Below are 13,587 nucleotides of genomic sequence, written 5' to 3' on the forward strand. Positions count from 1 at the left end.
ACTCAACTTGCCTTTCTGTGTGAGCAGCGCTATCGGTTATGTCTACTGCTACCTGGTCCTTGGCTTCGTCAGCCTGGATTCTGCTGCTGGATTGCCCGTGTTTGTGGTTCACGCTTCTCAACTTGCCTTTTCGTGTGAGCAGCACTATTGGTTAAGTTTACGGCTACCTGGTCCTTGGCTTTTGTCAGCCTGGATTTTGCTGCTGGATTGCACTAGTCTATTTTGACGTTTGGATTTAGCTTGGGTTGTCTTCGCTGCTGGACCCACATTCGCATTCCTCTGCCTGCACTGATGCTTGGACTTCTTTTGGCAGACTGCTCCTGGTTCTTCTGATGTGAAGTTGGTTTGTTGGAACACTGCCTTTGTATTCGTCTGTTTGCTGTATCGATTGGTCCCTCTGACATTTGGGTACATTTCCCCCTTTATTCTCCATTGTGTATCGGCGCTATATAAATAAACAATCATATCGTATCATATCATAGTTTCCCGTCCTAGTGCGTTTCGGGTCTGGCCCACGCAGATATTTTACTTGTCTCCTTTATTGAAGAGAGCAGATTTTCTGATCCCTGCACATTTTTCCCTGTCTGGTCTATCCATCGTTCAAAACAGGTAAGCTGGAGAAGTGAGAAGGGAAGAGAGAGATGAAACCTATTTCCACTTGAGGTAAGGATAGAACATCTAACCAACCTATTGCATTTTCATTTCCAGCTCTGCAGAGTGCCTTCAGGCATTCCTCTGCCTTTTCGCCTTTTCTCTCACCACATGTATTCTGATAAGGGCTTGTGTGGTGAGGGTGGGAGCAAGGTTGGTCATCCCTGCCAAGAGCATTTTAGAGTCAACAATCCTAACAAATGACATGTGTTATGGCAGTGAATCTGACGGAATGCAATTGAATTACCGATACTGCCACTTGGTCAGGCGGTATTACCACTGGATTATTACCTCAGCTTGAAGCTGGAGATAACTCCTCCACTTTTACCTCCAGGAATTGACGGTATTAACATCCGGTAATACTGGTGGAGGTAATACCATCAAACTTGTAGTTTGGCAGTGCAGGAAAAAAGGAAGTTAACAGAATTATCTTGACTTTCTTCCAGCACTGCCAACTCGTTACTGATATTGATATTTTATTTGTATCGCGTTCGCACACAAGTGTTTCAGCCTCTATGTCCCGCCAGAGACACCATGGTCTACAAAGCAATGTTCCAAATCCTAATCTTAATGAGCCCTTAGCTTCTGGGCTATTCTTAACTACTAACTAATAATTGTTCCAAGGAGTGGCCAACAAAAGAGTTCACAAATCCTGCTCCCCAACCCTAATCTAACACAACAAAACACACAATATCTTCTGGAAGGGCTCTTCCAGGACTTACTTCTGGACCCGTCTCCTGCCTTCCTGCTTTCACAATACTTCTCAAGACCTCTCCATTTGCAGGCTTCTCAGGCTTCGCTTCAGCCTAGTAGCTTTCAGTCGCAGGGCTCTCCCAGATTCTGGGTTTCCCAGCATTCCCTTTAGGGCTCTCCCAGATTCTGGGTTTCCCAGCATTCCCTTTAGGGCTCTCCCAGATTCTGGGATTCCCAGCATTTCCTTTAGGGCTCTCCCAGATTCTGGGTTTCCCAGCATTCCCTTTAGGGCTTTCCCAGATTCTGGGTTTCCCAACTTTCCCTTTAGGGCTCTCCCAGATTCTGGGTTTTCCAGCATTCCCTTTAGGGCTCTCCCAGATTCTGGGTTTCCCAGCATTCCCTTTAGGGCTCTCCCAGATTCTGGGTTTCCCAGCATTCCCTTTAGGGCTCTCCCAGATTCTGGGATTCCCAGCATTTCCTTTAGGGCTCTCCCAGATTCTGGGTTTCCCAGCATTCCCTTTAGGGCTCTCCCAGATTCTGGGATTCCCAGCATTTCCTTTAGGGCTCTCCCAGATTCTGGGTTTCCCAGCATTCCCTTTAGGGCTCTCCCAGATTCTGGGTTTCTCAGCATTCCCTTTAGGGCTCTCCCAGATTCTGGGTTTCCCAGCATTCCCTTTAGGGCTCTCCCAGATTCTGGGTTTCTCAGCATTCCCTCTAGGGCTCTCTCAGATTCTGGGTTTCTCAGCATTCCCTTTAGAGCTCTCCCAGATTCTGGGTTTCCCAGCATTCCCTTTAGGGCTTTCCCAGATTCTGGGTTTCCCAACTTTCCCTTTAGGGCTCTCCCAGATTCTGGGTTTTCCAGCATTCCCTTTAGGGCTCTCCCAGATTCTGGGTTTCCCAGCATTCCCTTTAGGGCTCTCCCAGATTCTGGGTTTCCCAGCATTCCCTTTAGGGCTCTCCCAGATTCTGGGATTCCCAGCATTTCCTTTAGGGCTCTCCCAGATTCTGGGTTTCCCAGCATTCCCTTTAGGGCTCTCCCAGATTCTGGGATTCCCAGCATTTCCTTTAGGGCTCTCCCAGATTCTGGGTTTCCCAGCATTCCCTTTAGGGCTCTCCCAGATTCTGGGTTTCTCAGCATTCCCTTTAGGGCTCTCCCAGATTCTGGGTTTCCCAGCATTCCCTTTAGGGCTCTCCCAGATTCTGGGTTTCTCAGCATTCCCTCTAGGGCTCTCTCAGATTCTGGGTTTCTCAGCATTCCCTTTAGAGCTCTCCCAGATTCTGGGTTTCTCAGCATTCCCTTTAGGGCTCTCCCAGATTCTGGGTTTCCCAGCATTCTCTTTAGGGCTCTCACAGACCTTAGGTTTTCTCAGTATTTGCTTCACTTGAGCTGATATGACCTGAGGCGGTGGGGTAACGCTATTGGTAATAGACTCATGGTACTGGCAGTCTCCCACATGCTGTTTTGAAGAAGAGTCATGGTACTGGCATTCTCCCACTTGCCGTTTTGAAGGAAAATCATGATGGCAGGCTCCCACTTGCTGTTTTGAAGAAGAGTCATGGTACTGGCATTCTCCCACTTGCCGTTTTGAAGGAAACTCATGATGGCAGGCTCCCACTTGCTGTTTTGAAGAAGACTTGTGGTACTGGCAGTCTCCCATTTGCCGTTTTGAAGGAGACTCATGGTACTGGCAGTCTTCCACTTGCTGTTTTGAAGAAGACTCATGGTACTGACAGTCTCCCACTTGCTGTTTTGAAGGATAGTCGTGATTTTTGCAGTCCCACTTGCTGTTTTGAAGGAGACTCGTGGTACTGACAGTCTCCTACTTGCCGTTTTGAAGGAGACTCGTGGTACTGGCAGTCTCCCACTTGCCGTTTTGAAGGAGACTCATGGTACTGGCAGTCTCCCACATGCTGTTTTGAAGGAGAGTCATGGTACTGGCGTTCTCCCACGTGCCGTTTTGAAGGAAACTCGTGGTGGCAGTCTCCCACTTGCTGTTTTGAAGGATACTCGTGATATTGGCAGTCTCCCACTTGCCGTTTTGAAGGAGGCTTGTGGTACTGGCAGCCTCCTACTTGCTGTTTTGAAGAAAACTCATGGTACTGGCAGTCTGCCACTTGCCGTTTTGAAGGAGACTCGTGGTACTGGCAGTCTCCCTTTTGCCGTTTTGAAGGAGACTCATGGTACGGGCAGTCTCCCACTTGCCGCTTTGAAGGAGACTCATGGTACTGGCAGTCTCCCACTTGCCGTTTTGAAGGAGACCACTGGTACTGGCAGTCTCCCACTTGCCGTTTTGAAGAAGACTTTTGGTACTGGCAGTCTCCCACTTGCCTTTTTGAAGGAGACTCGTGGTACTGGCAGTCTCCCACTTGCCATTTTGAAGGAGACTCCTGGTACTGGCAGTCTCCCACTTGCCGTTTTGAAGGAGACTCGTGGTACTGGCAGACTCCTACTTGCTGTTTTGAAGAAGACACATCTGGCAGTCTCCCACTTGCCGTTTTGAGGGAGACTCGTGGTACTGGCAGTCTCCCACTTGCCATTTTGAAGGAGACTCGTGGTACTGGCAGTCTCCCACTTGCCGTTTTGAAGGAGACTCATGTTACTGGCAGTCTTGGAGAAGACTTATGATACTGGCAGTCTCCCACTTGCCTTTTTGTAGGAGACTCATCTGGCAGTCTCCCACTTGCCGTTTTGAAGGAGACTCGTGGTACTGGCAGTCTCCCACTTGCCATTTTGAAGGAGACTCGTGGTACTGGCAGTCTCCCACTTGCCTTTTTGAAGGAGACTCGTGTTACTGGCAGTCTCCCAATTGCCATTTTGAAGGACACTCGTGGTACTGGCAGTCTCCCACTTGCCGTTTTGAAGAAGCCTAATGGTACTGGCAGTCTCCCACTTGCTGTTTTGAAGAAGACTCATGATACTGACAGTCTCCCACTTGCCATTTTGAAGGAGACTCGTGGTATTGGCAGTCTCCCACTTGCTGATTTGATGGAGACTCCTGGTACTGGCAGTCACCCACTTGCTATTTTGAAGAAGACTCGTGGTACTGGCAGTCTCCCACTTGCCGTTTTGAAGGAGACTCCTGGTACTGGCAGTCTTCCACATGCTGTTTTGAAGAAGAGTCATGGTACTGGCATTCTCCCACTTGCCGTTTTGAAGGAGGCTTGTGGTACTGGCAGTCTCCTACTTGCTGTTTTGTAGGATACTCATGGTACTGGCAGTCTCCCACTTGCTGTTTTGAAGAAGACTCATGGTACTGGCAGTCTCCCACTTGCCGTTTTGGAGGATACTCGTGGTACTGGCAGTCTCCCACTTGCCGTTTTGGAGGAGACTCGTGGTACTGGCAGCCTCCCACTTGCTGTTTTGAAGAAGACACATGTGGCAGTCTCCCACTTGCCGTTTTGAAAGAGACTTGTGGTACTGGCAGTCTCCTACTTGCCGTTTTAAAGGAGACTTGTGGTACTGGCAGTCTCCCACTTGCCATTTTGAAGGAGACTCATGGTACTGGAAGTCTCCCTCATGCTGTTTTGAAGAAGAGTCATGGTATTGGCATTCTCCCACTTGCCGTTTTGAAGGAAACTCATGGTGGCAGTCTCCCACTTGCTGTTTTGTAGGATACTCATGGTACTGCCATTCTCCCACTTGCTGTTTTGAAGAAGACTCATGGTACTGGCAGTCTCCCACTTGCTGTTTTGAAGGAGACTCGTGGTACTGGCAGTCTCCCACCTGCTGTTTTGAAGGAGACTTGTGGTACTGGCAGTCTCCCACTTGCCGTTTTGAAGGAGACTCCTGGTACTGGCAGTCTCCCACTTGCTGTTTTGAAGAAGACTCATGGTACTGGCAGTCTCCCACTTGCCATTTTGAAGGAGACTCGTGGTACTGGCAGCCTCACACTTGCCATTTTGAGGGAGACTCCTGGTACTAGCAGTCTCCCACTTGCCTTTTTGAAGGAGACTTGTGGTACTGGCAGTCTCCCACTTGCCATTTTGAAGGAGACTCGTGGTACTGGCAGTCTCCCACTTGCCGTTTTGAAAGAGACTCATGATTTTGGCAGTCTCCCACTTGCCGTTTTGAAAGTGACTTGTGGTACTGGCAGTCTCCTAGTTGCCGTTTTGAAGGAGACTTGTGGTACTGGCAGTCTCCCACTTGCCGTTTTGAAGGAGACTTATGGTACTGGCAGTCTCCCACATGCTGTTTTGAAGAAGAGTCATGGTACTGGCATTCTCCCACTTGCCGTTTTGAAGGAAACTCATGGTGGCAATCTCCCACTTGCTGTTTTGAAGGATAATTGTGATATTGGCAGTCTCCCACTTGCAGTTTTGAAGGAGGCTTGTGGTACTGACAGTCTCCTACGTGCTGTTTTGTAGGATACTCATGGTACTGCCAGTCTACCACTTGCTGTTTACAAGAAGACTCATGGTACTGGCAGTCTCCCACTTGCCGTTTTGAAGGAGACTTGTGGTACTGGCAGACTCCCACTTGCTGTTTTGAAGGAGACTCGTGGTACTAGCAGTCTCCCACTTGCCATTTTGAAGGAGACTCATGGTACTGGCAGTCTCCCACTTGCCATTTTGAAGGAGACTCCTGGCACTGGCAGTCTCCCACTTGCCGTTTTGAAGAAGACTCGTGGTACTAGCAGTCTCCCACTTGCCGTTTTGAAGAAGACTCGTGGTACTAGCAGTCTCCCACTTGACATTTTGAAGGAGACTCATGGTACGGGCAGTCTCCCACTTGCCATTTTGAAGGAGACTCCTGGCACTGGCAGTCTCCCACTTGCCGTTTTGAAGAAGACTCGTGGTACTAGCAGTCTCCCACTTGCCTTTTTGAAGGAGACTTGTGGTACTGGCAGTCTCCCACTTGCCATTTTGAAGGAGACTCGTGGTACTGGCAGTCTCCCACTTGCCGTTTTGAAAGAGACTCATGATTTTGGCAGTCTCCCACTTGCCGTTTTGAAAGAGACTTGTGGTACTGGCAGTCTCCTAGTTGCCGTTTTGAAGGAGACTTGTGGTACTGGCAGTCTCCCACTTGCCGTTTTGAAGGAGACTTATGGTACTGGCAGTCTCCCACATGCTGTTTTGAAGAAGAGTCATGGTACTGGCATTCTCCCACTTGCCGTTTTGAAGGAAACTCATGGTGGCAATCTCCCACTTGCTGTTTTGAAGGATAATTGTGATATTGGCAGTCTCCCACTTGCAGTTTTGAAGGAGGCTTGTGGTACTGACAGTCTCCTACGTGCTGTTTTGTAGGATACTCATGGTACTGCCAGTCTACCACTTGCTGTTTACAAGAAGACTCATGGTACTGGCAGTCTCCCACTTGCCGTTTTGAAGGAGACTTGTGGTACTGGCAGACTCCCACTTGCTGTTTTGAAGGAGACTCGTGGTACTAGCAGTCTCCCACTTGCCATTTTGAAGGAGACTCATGGTACTGGCAGTCTCCCACTTGCCATTTTGAAGGAGACTCCTGGCACTGGCAGTCTCCCACTTGCTGTTTTGAAGAAGACTCGTGGTACTAGCAGTCTCCCACTTGCCGTTTTGAAGAAGACTCGTGGTACTAGCAGTCTCCCACTTGACATTTTGAAGGAGACTCATGGTACGGGCAGTCTCCCACTTGCCATTTTGAAGGAGACTCCTGGCACTGGCAGTCTCCCACTTGCCGTTTTGAAGAAGACTCCTGGCACTGGCAGTCTCCCACTTGCCGTTTTGAAGAAGACTCCTGGCACTGGCAGTCTCCCACTTGCCGTTTTGAAGAAGACTCCTGGCACTGGCAGTCTCCCACTTGCCGTTTTGAAAGAGACTCATGATTTTGGCAGTCTCCCACTTGCCGTTTTGAAAGAGACTTGTGGTACTGGCAGTCTCCTAGTTGCCATTTTGAAGGAGACTTGTGGTACTGGCAGTCTCCCACTTGCCGTTTTGAAGGAGACTTATGGTACTGGCAGTCTCCCACATGCTGTTTTGAAGAAGAGTCATGGTACTGGCATTCTCCCACTTGCCGTTTTGAAGGAAACTCATGGTGGCAGTCTCCCACTTGCTGTTTTGAAGGATAATTGTGATATTGGCAGTCTCCCACTTGCAGTTTTGAAGGAGGCTTGTGGTACTGACAGTCTCCTACTTGCTGTTTTGTAGGATACTCATGGTACTGCCAGTCTCCCACTTGCTGTTTAGAAGAAGACTCATGGTACTGGCAGTCTCCCACTTGCCGTTTTGAAGGAGACTTGTGGTACTGGCAGACTCCCACTTGCTGTTTTGAAGGAGACTCGTGGTACTAGCAGTCTCCCACTTGCCATTTTGAAGGAGACTCATGGTACTGGCAGTCTCCCACTTGCCATTTTGAAGGAGACTCCTGGCACTGGCAGTCTCCCACTTGCCGTTTTGAAGAAGACTCGTGGTACTAGCAGTCTCCCACTTGCCGTTTTGAAGAAGACTCGTGGTACTAGCAGTCTCCCACTTGCCATTTTGAAGGAGACTCATGGTACTGGCAGTCTCCCACTTGCCATTTTGAAGGAGACTCCTGGCACTGGCAGTCTCCCACTTGCCGTTTTGAAGAAGACTCCTGGCACTGGCAGTCTCCCACTTGCCGTTTTGAAGAAGACTCCTGGCACTGGCAGTCTCCCACTTGCCATTTTGAAGGAGACTCATTTGTATTTGTATTTATTTGTATTTATTTTATTTATATAGCGGAAATCCATACCATTGCAGACATTCAAACTACTCGAGATGACATACTGGTCACTCTAGATGTGGTAGCTCTTTACACGAGCATACCCCAACAAGACTGTCTCACAGTAATGTCAAAATATTTGAATTCACGAACCACTACTCTGACAAAAGTACCTACAGCTTTCATATTAGAATTTATATGCCTGGCACTGAGAGAAAATTATTTTCTCTATGAAACCACTTTCTATAACCAGTTACAAGGGACTAGCATGGGTGCCACTTTCGCGCCCGACCTTGCCAACCTTTACATGGATGATTTTGAAACTAAATTCATCTATAACTGCAGCAACCCGTTCAAATTGAACATTATTGCGTGGTATAGATACATTGATGACGTGTTTATGCTCTGGCGAGGCTCTGTATCATCCCTGATAGATTTTCATTCCTGGCTAAACCTTCAAAACCGGTGCATTCAGTTCACGGTTGAACATAACAACTTGAAAGTCTCTTTTTTAGACCTTGAGATCATTAAGACAGACGAAGGGAAATTAGAAACGGTGCTCTACAAAAAACCGACAGACAGAAATACACTTCTAAAATATACAAGTTTTCATCCAAAAAGTCTAAAAGAGGGCCTCCCCTTTGGGCAATTTCTGCGCATTCGCAGAAACTGCTCTCATATATCAGATTATAAAATACATGGACAAGCTCTTAAGATCAGACTGAGAGATCGAGGCTACCCAAAACAAACTATTCAAAGAGCCTACAAGAGAGCGCAACATATGAATAGGGAAAATTGCCTTAACCGAGCACAGAAAACAACACTAAATAAGATCACTTGTGTGAGCACATACAGCCCTATAAGTGCTCGTTTGAGGAAAACCATTCTAAAACACTGGGACATGCTAAAAACAGAAGATTTCAACCCAGCAAAACCTCGCTTTGCTTTTAAAAGACAAAAAAATCTTAAAGATAATCTGGTACATACCTATCCAGGTTCGAAAATTTCACAATTGACTCAGAATACACTATGGGGTCTCCCCCCGGTTACAGGACATTATAAGTGTGGTAAATGTTCAGTTTGCCCACAAACTAAAAATATGAAGAACATCACCTTAGGTACCCGAGTTATTCCACTACGAGATTTCACCAACTGCGCCACCACTTGGGCAGTATATGTCATTCTCTGCCCATGCAATTTAGCATATATTGGAAAAACAAAAAGGCAAGTTAGACAGCGCATTTGCGAACACAAGTCATGTATAAAAAATCGAATAGAAAATAAACCGTTGGTGGCACACTATGTGCAAAAACAGCACAAACCAACAGAGATGCTGTGGTGCGTCTTACAAGTTGTGAAACAAGCGATAAGAGGTGGAGACCGTAATTTAACCCTTATCAGGTGCGAGCAACGCTGGATTTATGAAACCAATTCTGTAAAGAGTGGTTTAAATATAGCGGTTGAATGGAACAAATTTTTGTAAAAATTTTTTGCGTATGAATGAATACATGCTTCACCCATGGCACCATTTAATTTGTTTCGGATCAAGGACGAATATGCTGAGAGCTCTGTGATAATCAATAAGTTATGCTCCTAGGCATATCTCACGTTAAATTTCTGTGATACAGGATACTATGTACATAAAAATTGACAGGTCAAGTGGTTTTGAAATAATATTGTTTGTAGTGTCTACGAGCCGTAATACAGTGTCTAAAGCACACAGGCTTCTGACACAGATGTATCACCAACATGCTAATATTACGTGATAACACACAACACATGGCCTGAAAGGTCATGTCAATGCTTGTTTTTGTTACTCTGTATGCATTAAGCATGAACAATATAAGTGGTCTGTTCTAATTGAAAATTACATCTACTCTCTTGCGATGCATAATGTAACTGTTTGACGTGATGGTGTTTTATTTCCTAACCCGTCGCTATCAATACACAGATTATATCATGTGCACTACATTTCCCAGAGTGCATAATTTAGGTGCCCTTTGCTGGACCGACACAAGAGTCGGCCGTAAGTGGGTTTAAGTATGAGGATTTGAGGGTGTTCGTAGACCGCCTTTGCCACCTTATCTATAACATAAAACACTAGATCCCGTGCGAAGTAATTAAATGTCAAAAGCTGGGATGCTAGAAGCAGTGTTGCGTATACGCACGTGACACACATCACGTGCCTATGACGTTTCCTTTAAATTACGGACTTAGCCGACACATCTTGCTACAGGGCGTATCATTAAGACCCCGGATCGGAACGCATGTGACTATGGCTCATGCTAAAGGTGAGTCGAGACACCAGCTTCACGGCGCTGTAGGCATGATTTTGTTAAAGAAACCGCTTCACGCTGTTCTCTAAGTACGTGCGTTACTGGCCAAGCGTTTTCTTTTTGTTTACTTTGAAATACGCAATCAGCTGCAGAACCAAAATGACCATATGGTTTTGCTTTACAATATAGAATTTCAGCTGTTGGGCCAGCATTTGTTTGCGTGTCTAAAATACATATGTGCATTATGCACTGATACATAAACCGTTATCTATTGGTTTTAAAACCACATGACTCAGAATATATTCCATACATGAGCAAGCCCTAATTGCCTCTGTTACTTTTTACAGCTACAGCGCTACATCAATAAATGGAAGAGTATTCACTTCAAATTCATTACTATTGCGAACTGAGCCAAGTGAAGCTGTTTTAGCTCACCAGCTTGCTAAGATCGAATGCTGAAAGGTAAAAAAATGTTTGAATATAACTACTGTCACCTATTAATCAATTTATAATTAATCAAGTAATGAAGAGCCACAATAGGCGTCTATCTGATCACTGTTCGTATGTTTTACAGATACAGTGTATGAAATGAAATGTATGGTATTCCTGTTGGAACCCATTGAAATTGCCGACAATTACCATCATATACGACCCAAAGAAATTGAGCTACTCTCAGGTTAGTCCAAGCTACTGCAGTTTTTAAGACCGGCAGTCCACACCGTTTTTTAAGAATTGGTGAACAATATGTCCCAATCTATATAATCTCTTTATACATTACTCTTTATGTATTTTAATCTAGATGTTCTACTAATGGGAAAGTATTCACTACGGAAAAGTATCGATCTGCCCCTGTCCTGAAGACGGCCATTATCAACATCTCGACCAACGGCACAAGAGAGAGTCCCGTATGAGTCATAAAAGGCCGAAACATATGTCGACGTGTTAATAGGAACTTGTGTATTTGCCGATTCCTACCTCTCATATTGAATAATTTATAACAGGATAGCCGGCGTGTATTAAATAACCCGCAGCTACCCTATATCCATGCAAGTTATCTTAAACAGAGTGATAAACAAACTAAAAACACAATATTAGATTTCTCACTCTGGTTAACAACCTTTGAGGTACACATCAGAAGTTGGGAGACCACAATATGTTTTGATTCTTCCGTGTAAGCACATATGTACACACTCACAGTAAGATACACTGTCCCTTCCCGTTACCTTTTATTATGGTCACTGACATTTTGAAAGGCCTGGTGAACTTTTACCAGTTAGATTGTAAGTGACTAGCACAGCTTGTTTTTTACTTTTTGTAGGTATTGATTTTATTTTTTGAATAATAAATTGAAAAGCGTAAACTAACATATGTGTGTGATTTAGGTGTGATATGTGTAACCTGAAAATTACATGAGGCTACCTTGGACATAACCTTGTGTGACTCAGGGTCTTGAGGTAGGGGAAGGCGACCTATCACTCTCTTTTTTCTTTTTTATATAGCGCAGGCCAGGACCAAAGGGCAACCGGGCGCATATCTTAGTCAAACAGTTACATAATATTTACAAGTAAGGGAACAGTACATTACCTATAATCACAATAGTCCCGACCGATTGCGACAAGTAAACAGTAGGCGTTACAGATCAGACATAGATCATCAGTGCAAGTAGGGTCCCAGATGGCCCATTCAATAAAGAGGAGCCATTGTTAGTAGGAAGTGACTAACCAGAGCTTGGCTTTGTGTTTGAATTGGTTGAATGAAGGTAGGGTTCTGATCAGAAGTGGTACGGAGTTCCAGAGCTTGGCTGCCAGGACAGGGAAGCTGGTGCCTCCAGCAGATTGAAGCTTAAATCTGGGGATCGCAAGACCTTGGTTTTGTACAGATATGAGTGCTCGTGCTGGTATATAATGAGTGAAGCGCGAGGCTAGGTATGAGGGAGCCTGGTGGTTGATGCATTTGTAGGTGAGGGCCAGTGCTTTCAAGGAGATCCTTTGGGCGACTGAGAGCCAGTTGAGGTTCTTTCTGGTTTCTGAGATGTGGGCAGATCGAGGGATGTTAAGGGCTGCTCTAATGGCATTATTTTGGGTCGTCTGGAGTTTATTAAGATTACCCTGGTTGGTGCCCTGGTACAATGCATTACAGTAGTCCAATTTGGACATGACCAAGGTCCTGGCCAAGGTGATGCAATTCTGGGCCGTGAGGAAAGGGCGGTAGGCTGAGATCAATTTGCAGGTGTAAGCAGACACGGAGGCCACTGCATTGGTTTGTCTAGTGAGTGTCAAGGAAGCGTCCAAGTATATGCCCAGAGTTTTGGTGTCTTTGGATACTTTAATCAGATTGCCGTCAATGTTGAAGGAGTCGAACAGGTGACTTAGTTTGTTAAGTCTCTGTTGAGTGCCTAGGATGAGAAGCTCAGTCTTGTCATCGTTGAGGCACAGTTCATGCTGGGCCATCCATGCCTGTATGACAAGGTAAATGTCATTAAGGGCTTTGGAATCAGTAATGTAGTCACCAGTGATGGGTATGAGTATCTGGGTGTCATCAGCGTAGTTAGTGTAAGTGACACCCAGATAATCAAGCACGTCAAATAAAGGTTTGGTGAAGACATTGTAGAGAGTTGGGGAGACGCAAGAACCCTGCGGGACTCCACACGGGACTGGTGTGGGATCGACCGATGCGGTAGGAGAGAAAACTCTCATGTGCCTATTGTCAAGGAATGACCTGATCCAATTGGATGCATTGTCAGAGAAGTGGGCTGCTGACTTCAGATGCCTGCATAGTATTTGGTGATTGACCAAATCAAAGGCAGCTGAAAGATCCAGTACTAGTAAAAGGGCCAGTTTACCATTGTCTTTAAGGTCATCAATTTGAGTTTTGAGATTGAGTAAAGCTGTTTCAGTCCCATGCTTAGCTCTGAAGCCGGATTGTCTTGAGCCAAGGAGGTTATTAGTTTCTAAGTAATTCTGAATCTGCAGGTAAGCTGCTCTGTCTGGTATTTTAAGTAGGAACGGTACGGTGGTAATAGGTCTATAGTTAGTTGGTATTTCAGGGTCTAGTGTCGGTTTTTTTAGGAGGGGGATAACCCACGCGTCCTTTAAGTTGTTAGATACCGTACCTGTTAGGAAGGAGGAGTTAATGAAGGCAGTTATAAAGGGAGCAAGGTCGTGTGCTGCTTCCTTGATGATGGGTGCTGGACAGGAGTCGCCTTGGCAGTTGGAAGGTTTTAGATTGCGAATGATGTTTTCGACCTCAAGGATGGTGAGTGGGGTGAAACTAAAAGGGGTGTGAGTAAATGGGGCCATTGGAATATGG

The 13,587-nt window shown here is 45.9% G+C and overlaps 1 protein-coding gene and 1 long non-coding RNA gene across 3 annotated transcripts in view; one reads left to right on the forward strand and one right to left on the reverse strand.

The window, feature by feature from the left end:
* VSIG10L2 (V-set and immunoglobulin domain containing 10 like 2) overlaps positions 1-13,587 on the reverse strand; it is a 488,239-nt gene that overhangs the window by 129,637 nt on the left and 345,015 nt on the right. The window lies entirely within an intron of this gene.
* On the forward strand, positions 10,177-11,644 carry LOC138489562 (uncharacterized). Its single transcript, XR_011274808.1, has 4 exons — positions 10,177-10,293; positions 10,626-10,740; positions 10,853-10,954; positions 11,078-11,644. It is a non-coding gene; the product is annotated as an uncharacterized lncRNA (long non-coding RNA).

The sequence above is a fragment of the Ambystoma mexicanum genome, chromosome 9 (assembly GCF_040938575.1).
Source record: "Ambystoma mexicanum isolate Mex_15411 chromosome 9, UKY_AmexF1_1, whole genome shotgun sequence".
Taxonomy (NCBI): domain Eukaryota; kingdom Metazoa; phylum Chordata; class Amphibia; order Caudata; family Ambystomatidae; genus Ambystoma; species Ambystoma mexicanum.